Raw genomic sequence first — 8,300 nt, forward strand, 5'->3', positions numbered from 1 at the left:
CCCTGTAGAGAAAGTATGTATGGGTTACAGTATTTGTTCCCTTGAGTGTTTTTGGGCTAAAATATTGTTTGGACTTAATTTTTTATCAATTTAATTGAAAAACTGAATTATGCAGCTTTAAAAATGATTACGTGTAAAACAGGATTTCAACCTAGGCTGTGATGTTTATTACTATGGAGCATTAGCCAACCAGACTATTTGTCTGCTCTTAAAGAGCATGTTTCTTTGTTACGATTACAGTGAGGAGCTGCCGCCTTCTGAAATAGAGTTATTGAGACTGTGACTATACAAATTCTCCCAAAAAATAATTTAATGGTTTTATTAAATTGCTTATTTGTTTATTTGATTATTTAAGTGTTTATTTTTTAATTTTAGTGTTGATTTATTTGTCCTCTAACAAGTATTGAGTTAATAAAACAGCTGTGTCTACTGATTAAATCAAATACACGATTGGTTACTGAAGTTTTAAATGCTGTGACCAGCAACCTGAACGGTATCCTCTGATGAAACTGCCACCTGACTTTGGGGGTCATTCCGAGTTGATCGCTGGTTGCCGATTTTCGCAACGGAGCGATTAAGGCAAAAATGCGCATGCGCATGATACGCAGTGCGCATGCGCTAAGTATTTTAGCACAAAACTTAGTAGATTTACTCACGTCCGAACGAAAACTTTTCATCGTTGAAGTGATCGGAGTGTGATTGACAGGAAGTGGGTGTTTCTGGGCGGAAACTGACCGTTTTCAGGGTGTGTGTGGAAAAACGCAGGCGTGTCAGGCAAAAACGCGGGAGTGTCTGGAGAAACGGGGGAGTGGCTGGCCGAACGCTGGGCGTGTGTGTGACGTCAGACCAGGAACGAAACGGCCTGAGCTGATCGCAATCTGTGAGTAGGTCTGGAGCTACTCAGAAACTGCTAAGAAATTTCTATTTGCAATTCTGCAAATTTTTCGTTCGCAATTCTGCTATGCTAAGATACACTCCCAGAGGGCGGCAGCTTAGCGTGTGCAATGCTGCTAAAAGCAGCTAGCGAGCGAACAACGTGGAATGACCCCCTATAGGCAGAGAAACGCGTAAGTACTATCAGGATTAACACCTCCAATTCAGTTACTTTGCCCTGGGTCACTTAATTGGATAAATCACGTCTTTGTAATGGAGAATTGGTACTAATCCTGCTGTCGCTACTAAGGATGTGTTGCCGCAAGGAAAGAGGGTAAGAGGAGCTGATCACCACTCCCCTCACATTGCATTATACAAGTACAGTACTTGCCAGAGCTTATTGAAGGTTGAGCACAGCGCCATGATTGCTATTCTGGTGGCCTGGCGTTCTCCCTCTCCACTTGGTTTCAACTCTCACAGAGGCTGACTAAGGCTCGGAGAACAGGCTAAGTGTGCCTGGGACACCCTCCGCTATACATCTAAGAGTGGCTCCATTATCTATCAGGTATACTGTATCTCATTAATTTGAACACATTTTGAATGGAGGCAGAAATAATAATTATTCCAATATAGATGATTGGATTTTTTCAAATGACTATTACACTTTTTGGATATTTTACCCAATGGGACAGAGTATATGTGTATATCTATTTGTAAATGTTGATGGTTAAATTGTATTTCTAATTTGTGTATTTTAATAAATTGTTACATATGCGCTTGGTGACTTGTTTTTTACCTTTTTTGTATAGTTTCATTATTGTCAAGACAGTGGTGCCAAATTTGGAGCTGCATCTGTTCAATTAATTTTAATTCATCTGTAGTTTTAGGACATCTACATTGGCGAGTTAGGATGTGCTAGGGACTCTTTTCTTTGGGTTCCCTTTTATACAGTTATGCCAGATGGAGGCCCTTTTATATGCATTACATCAGGTAGAGCCCCATATACACATTGCGCCAGAGCCCATTGCGACAGACAGAGCCCATTATACACATTGTGCCATGTAGAGCTTCCCATACACATTGTGCCAGGTAAAGCGTCTTATACACATTGCGCCAGGTAGAGCCTCTAATACACGTTGTGCCAGGTAGCCCCTTATACACATTGCACCAGGTAGAGCCTCTTTAGCACATTACGCCAGTTAGCCCCTTATACACATTTCAACAGGTAGAGCCTCTTATACACGTTATGCCAGGTAGAGTCCCTTATACACATTGTGCCAGGTAGAGCCTCTTATACACACTGTGCCAGGTAGAGCCTCTTATACACATTGTGCCAGGTAGATCCTCTTATACACATTGCACCAGGTAGCCCATTATACACATTGTGCTAGGTAGAGCTCCTTATACATATTGCGCCAGGTAGCTTCTTATACATACTGCACCAGATACAGTCTCTTATACACACTGCACCAGGTATCCCCATATACACATTGTACCCAGTAGCCCCTTATAGACATTGCACCAGGTAGAGTCCCTTATACACATTGCACCAGGTAGCCCCTTATATACATTGCACCAGGTAGCCCCTTATACACCTTGCACCAGATAGCCCCTTATACACATTGCGCAAGGTAGCCACTTATACACATTACGTGTGGCCACAGAATAGTACCAATTCACATTACACCGCACAGTAGTGTCCATCAGTCACATTACCCCACATAGTAGTACCCCCACAGGACACTCAGACGCTGGCCGGCTTCCTCTTTCCGGGTCCCCAGCGCAGCGTGAGAGGTCACGCTGCGCTGTCAGCCACTGCTGGGAGCCGCCAGCAGCGATCAACGGATGTTCTCCTCCCGCCCGCCCCCGGTATATGGTAAGTTATATGTGTGGGGCGGTGTGGGGTGAGGGGGGCGGCCACCTAGCTAAAAGCCAATCCCAGGTATCCCGGGAATCCCGGGATTGTCCATTTTTCAATCCCGATACCCGGGATTGAAAAAATGGCCCGGGATTGGCTTCCCTAGTGCCAGGTAGAGTCCCTTATACAAATTGCACCAGGTAGAGCCTCTTATATACATTGCGGCAGGTAGAGCATCTTATACACTTTGTTAATGGTAACAATCTAACCATATATTCATTGGCAGCAGTGTGGAAGGACTTGTGAGAATTGGATCTCCTGTGGGGATATATGAGCCTATACACAACACATCTTATGGTGATTATTACAAAGTGTTCTTAACTGAGGAGTGGCGGGCATTCTCTTGAATATGGAGTAAAGCGCCTCAGTAGTAAATATCTCTTGGATAAGAACGTTTTTGCACAACATCATAAATGGCCAGAGGACTGTGGAGTGTATTACAACTATGGGTAAATCCTTTTATATATTTCTGCTTTACTGGCAAGTTCAAATTTATTTGCAAGTACATAAGTGCAGCTAATTATTGGTATACCATCATTTGATTCATAAAAGTCACTTATGCTCTGGAATTATTGCATATTATTAGGAGAACAGACCACAGGACCTGTTTCTAAACAATCCTACACAGCTGCAACAAAGTGTCATATTGCTTCCAGTTGATACATAGGAATTAGTTATTTCTTTTTGGATAGAGCAATGATAATATGTAAGCAAATTCTGCACAGGTGCCACAAAGTATAACATTGTCTCAGGTTGACTTTTAGGGAACAAGTTTTTATTACTCAGTTTCTGAATAGAATAATGCTAATATAGCTTTAGTATTGTGATCACTGGCCGGTGAATCTGACTCTTTTTATATATGTGATATATATATATTGTTTGTGAATACAATTGTTTTAATAAAACATTAGTATGTAAATGTGTATGGTGTTTGAGCTAAATATCAGTGCTTATCAAGTATTTGTTTTATTTGGTTTGTTTTTATTGGGTTGAGTATACCCACTGAAAAGCAGCAGATATTCAGCCACTAATAGGCGCTGGGTTCCTTGGTTTTCTTTTTTATCTACTTATACACATTGCGCCAGGTAGAGCCACTTATACACATTGCACCAGGTAGAGCTTCTTATACACATTGCACCAGGTAATGCTTCTTATACACATTGCACCAGGTAGCCCATTATACACATTGCACCAGGTAGCCCATTATACATATTGCACCACATAGAGCCCCTTATACACATTGTGCCAGGTAGCCCATTATACATATTGCACCACATAGAGCCCCTTATACACATTGTGCCAGGTAGCCCCATATACACATTGCACTATGTAGAGCCGCTAATACACAATACATTAGGTAGACCCTTATACGCATTGCACCAGGTAGCCCCTTATACACATTGCACCAGGTACAGCCACTAATACACATTGCACTTGGTAGCCCCTTATACACATTGCACTAGGTAGCCCCTTATACACATTGCACCAGGTAGAGCCACTTATACACATTGCACCAGGTAGAGCCACTTATACACATTGCACCAGGTAGAGCCACTCTATAGAGAGAGAAAGAGAGTGTGTGTGTGTGTGTGTGTGTGTGTGTGTGTGTGTGTGTGTGTGTGTGTCTGTGTGTCATCTGCCTGTTTTCACATCACTCACCACCATCCGGTGCCAGCTCCTGTCCAGTAGGTCCTCCGGCTCCAAGCTCTCTTACCTTACTTCCGACCAGCTCTCTTGCTGTCTGTGTACTGTATGTATCTCTGCTGCTCTCTAGCTCTCTTTCTTCTTTTTCTCTATTGCAATCTCAGCTGCTCTCTTGCTGTCTGTCTCTCTTAGCTGCTTTCTTCCTTTCTCTGTTGCTCTCTTGCTGTCTGTCTCTGTGTTGTTTTCCTTTGGGAGACATATTTTTTTTCTTGTGCAATATTTTTCATCTGCACATGCATCCCAAAGTTGTTCGTACAGTGTTGCAGTACAGACCCACACACCAAGAAATGTATTAGAAATGTATTAAGCATTCCTAGGTGGTTACAGGGGGTTGACTAATCGGACGTAGATGTAACCAGTGACGTGTGGTGAGTTGAGGCAGATGAGGCAAAGTATATGAAAAATACAAAGAATATATAATAAATATCATCTTTGCATTATTCTAATAATTTTTATAGACAAAACTCTGGAGTACAAGTCTATGAGAGGTGAGGCAGTGCCCCCCGTCCCTGCCCATGTATTGCACACATCTCTGATCAAACCTCACCAAATTTCCAGCAGTACATAGTGCTGCACCTGTGTATACTGCCCACATGACCCTTTTGGCTCATATATTGTGTGTAATCTGACTCTGTTACTAGCCAGTGCCTCTTGTGCCATTGACCTCACTGCACGTCCCTGGATGTAACGTAGTATGGGCGCATTGCTGAAAGTGGTTGTGTATAGAGAATCTGATTGCTCACATTGGAGGCCATACACAGATGATCTGCACCTAGCATAGATTATAAGCTTACGAGCAGGGCCTTCCTACCTCTATGACTTTCTGTTATTACCAAGTTTTGTTTTATTACTGTGTCCAATTGTAAGGCGCATAAGAATTTTCTGCGCTACATAGGAAACTGTTAATAATAATAATACAGTAATAGCATAGGGCTGGTGAAAGTTTCAATGTTGTGACCGATGTTGAGCATCTCAGTCCTTGCATATTTGGATGAATGGATGTACACCAGGGAGGTGCATTGAAGCAACATTACTATAAAGTTGCAAAAACAACTGCAGCAAAAATCACAAATAAGGTGCAAGTTTGTCCAACTCAGAATCGAGCCCTATGAGGAGGGATCCCGCCCCCTCAACAGGCCCCACCCCCAACAGACCCTACCCCCATTAGGGCTGCTTCCATGAATTTACCAGGCTGGTTTTCCATTCTAATCCGCCACTGAGTCACCCGCAAGAGGTCTTTCTTGTGGATTATTTGGGGGTGTCGTGAAAGTGTAGCCAGAGATCTGTGCTATACTAATTTCTGAGGCGTGTGTACAGCAAAGGAAAGCCTGTTTCTGATGGATCTCTTACCTGTACATACAGCATGAGGCAGGTACAAGCAGCGACGCAGCAGGGCTAACTCTTATCCTATGCCGTCCGTGCTGTACGAACACAATATCACATGAGGTGGTGGTCTGGGGATTTGCACAGATGGCCTAGGCAATTCGCCACACTGCAGGGTGGGTGCCCAGAGTGCCCTTTGCGAGCTCCGAGCAGCACTTAAACAGTGCTTTTGGCCACAGGGTGCTTTACAGGCAGGGGCAATGGGGCAGCAATGGTGCTGCCCTTATGGCCATGTGCTCTGGGCAATGCCACTGATCGCACAATCCTCCTTATAGACCTGGATGCAAGTGCAGAACGAATGAAGCTACAGTATATGGATGCTTAGTGCTTACATTAGCATATTGTAGTATATCTGGCTTCCAGCAATTGTAGCCACTCAGAAACTTGGACGCATTTACACCCAGATCATTAGCAGGATAAGACACATGCATGAAAATAGATAATCATATATATGTTAAGTTGGACACATCTCACAGTATAACACAACCAAATTGCTGGAGTCACATCAGGAGCAACAAGTCTAGCTTAAAGAGTGTTAGAATGCTGTTTAACAGTAAAGGTGCCCATACACTTACGCAACTTCTCCAAGGGAGAAGTCACATAAGATTTCCCTCGAACTGCCCGGCAGCTTCCCGGGTGGCAGGATCGCATATGATACATCGTATGCGGTCCTTTTGCTTACGATGTATAATATGCGATCCCAGCCATGCCTGCGGGATCCGAGCTATCTAGAGTGCATTACTTCCAATCTAGGGTCCCCGATCCGATGCTCAGGGGACCGCACATCAGATCGGATCAGAGGTAAAACACATGCGATTTGCCCATTCCCATCCGATTTATCGGTCTGAAACGCCGGCATTGAATGAAATCGGGCTAAATCACACTAGTGTATGGGCACCTTTGGAAGTAAATGATACAGCTGCATTATCCTACTTGTACACAATTTAATAATGTAATAAAGAGTCACAGTACAAAAGAGAGAATAGTGTCTTTACATGTTATTAATACTGTATATGCAAAAGTCATATTCACCATATAAAGGACATTAAATACAAACAGACTCCCTCCCATACTCAATAAAGGGACAGCGTGCATTGCAAAACATGGGTGTGGTCTTAAAAGAAAAGGGCATGGCCATATAGTAGTACCCACAATTCAAATTATGCCACACAGAAGCACAATCGTATTCACATTAGCAAAACGGCAGAAGAGGCGCCTCCAAATAACCCTTGCGTTAATGGGAAACCAGTATTAATGCAGCTTTTTATCAATAAAAGGGGATTGCCTACCCCTTTGACTTCAAAAGAAAAAATTGCAAATGGAAGAAGTGCAATGACACTGGATAATGTAAATGTAATACAGCAAAATACACGTACAATAAATGCACAAATACATTTAATATTTAAAAATGAGCCGCTGTGAAAACTGACTTATATTTTAAAATATTCATTCAGTATGATGTCCAATTTAGGCCTCTAATGTATTCCCAGGAATGAGCGGGCAGTACCTTTTAGAGAGGTATCAGAATGAGGGGCTCCTTTTTGATATAGTGAAGTCAAAACCACAATCAGACACAGAAGGAGGAAGAGGAAGCAGTGACTCACCCAGATATAGCAGGAACTGGCATCTCAGTAGCAGACCTGGAGGGTGTAGTCACTGCAGATGGGAGACCTGCTGCCGAAGTGTCAGGGCAGCCTGGTGGTGACAGGAGAGCAGCTGTGCTCAGCAACACAGGGACCCAGCTGCCGGCCTATGGAGAATAGGCGCATGGGCACTGACAGGTATATAGCTGAATCCGCAGGAGCAGGGGACAAGCGGCGGAGGGGGGCCTTGCCGCCAGGACTGAACCTCCGCGTCGGAAGCCAGACGACTGCAGGCAGAGGGGAACACAGTAGGCTGCCCCTATGCTGGTAAGGTCCGTAGTGTTGGCGACAGGACGGGAGCAGGATCCGGAAGCAGACACAGAAGGGGAAGGAGCAGACCTGAAGGCATGATGAGCAGCTCTACAGGGAATCCCGCCGGCCGCCGCTGCCTGTCAAACAGAGTAACAGGCGCAGCGGCAGCCGGCAGCAGCAGGTACATCAGCACAGGGATGCTGAGGAGGAAGAGAGCCTCTCCAACCCTGGCATCTACCTGCTTTGCATCTCTTTGCTGAGCGGGTTGCGCCTGGCCTGGTTACAGTAAATGAAATAAAACATCTGTTAAAAGTCCTGAAACAGGCTAGATATAAATATGAATAAAGTACTGTGGATAGACTTATTATAAAGTAGCCACACCAATACATTATCAGTGTGAGATAGTGCTGCTGACAGACAACATCATCAACACTCTATCTTATGATACAGCTCCTAAAAAGGGGCAGATTAATAATGGGGCAGATAGAGCTCAGCTCCAGGCCTCCAAATAAAAATAGGCCCATCAT

At 43.9% G+C, this 8,300-nt stretch overlaps 1 long non-coding RNA gene across 1 annotated transcript in view; it reads right to left on the minus strand.

Annotated features, from left to right (window-relative positions):
* Positions 1-7,989, minus strand: part of LOC134957057 (uncharacterized) — a 366,396-nt gene extending 358,407 nt beyond the window's left edge. The window contains exon 1 of the long non-coding RNA XR_010186420.1: positions 7,483-7,989. This is a non-coding gene — a long non-coding RNA (uncharacterized LOC134957057). The remainder of the gene's footprint in view (positions 1-7,482) is intronic.
* Between the last annotated feature and the right edge of the window lie 311 nt (positions 7,990-8,300).

The sequence above is a fragment of the Pseudophryne corroboree genome, chromosome 9, assembly GCF_028390025.1.
Source record: "Pseudophryne corroboree isolate aPseCor3 chromosome 9, aPseCor3.hap2, whole genome shotgun sequence".
NCBI classification, from domain to species: domain Eukaryota; kingdom Metazoa; phylum Chordata; class Amphibia; order Anura; family Myobatrachidae; genus Pseudophryne; species Pseudophryne corroboree.